The sequence below is a fragment of the Diaphorina citri genome, unplaced genomic scaffold (genome assembly GCF_000475195.1).
Source record: "Diaphorina citri unplaced genomic scaffold, Diaci psyllid genome assembly version 1.1 scaffold142805, whole genome shotgun sequence".
Taxonomy (NCBI): Eukaryota; Metazoa; Arthropoda; class Insecta; order Hemiptera; family Psyllidae; genus Diaphorina; species Diaphorina citri.
This window is the reverse complement of record NW_007519725.1, coordinates 7,173-8,091: the sequence shown is the minus strand read 5'-3', so window position 1 is coordinate 8,091 and position 919 is coordinate 7,173.

The following is a 919-nucleotide window of genomic DNA, read 5'->3' as shown; positions in this document are numbered from 1 at the left end:
CAGCCCTGCCAGAGGCTCGTAAGAGATCCCATTGTGAAGTTCCGTACTCTACCATCTGAGCCCGGAATAGGATCATAAATACTTGTTTTAAAGAGCGAGAGGTAGTCAGAACTCCGTTTAACATACGCGATAGGTACCTACAACCTTACTACCAAAAAAAAAAAAAACAAAAAAAAAAAATTCCAAACTATCTCCCCTTGACATTAAGATTCCCACGAAAGCTAGCTTTTCCTTTTCTTCTGCCTTCTGTCCCTACCCTCTTTCGTCAGCAAGGCTCTTGCTCCTTGTAATAGCAAGTCCTATCTTAAGGCGTGGCCCGCCCTTTAGCTTGGCCCTTAGACTACGACACCTCGTGATCAACTCTCGGTGAATAACAACAAGTATATTAAGCCACAATCACTATTACCGCCTAATAAAAAAAATGGTATTCTTCCACAACTACAATAATAAGCACCAAACAAAATGAAAATTAAGCGTAATCTGGACACAATCACAGGTTAATTAACTGGATACATATAAACTAATCCAAAATTAAACAATAAACTTACGATATAAATCAAACATCGTAAAGAAAGTTTAAATCTTATAAATACATAAATAGTTTTTAGTTTCAGTATTATCTGGGCTAGAATGGACCCAAAAGAGAAAGAATATCTATGCTAAACTATCTCCCTGACCGTAATTGGTGGTGGTGAATGGCCCGACAGGGCGGGGGGTGCTGGGTACGGACCGATTGCGGGTACGGAACACATTAGTTTCACCGGTTCTCTTGGAACTGTGACACAATTGAAGAGTCACCATTCTAGGCGGTAATTACAACCACAACAACACAACAACAACACAACAACAAACAACAAAACACAACAACAACAACACAAAACACACCAACAACAACAACAACAACCACAACAACAACCAA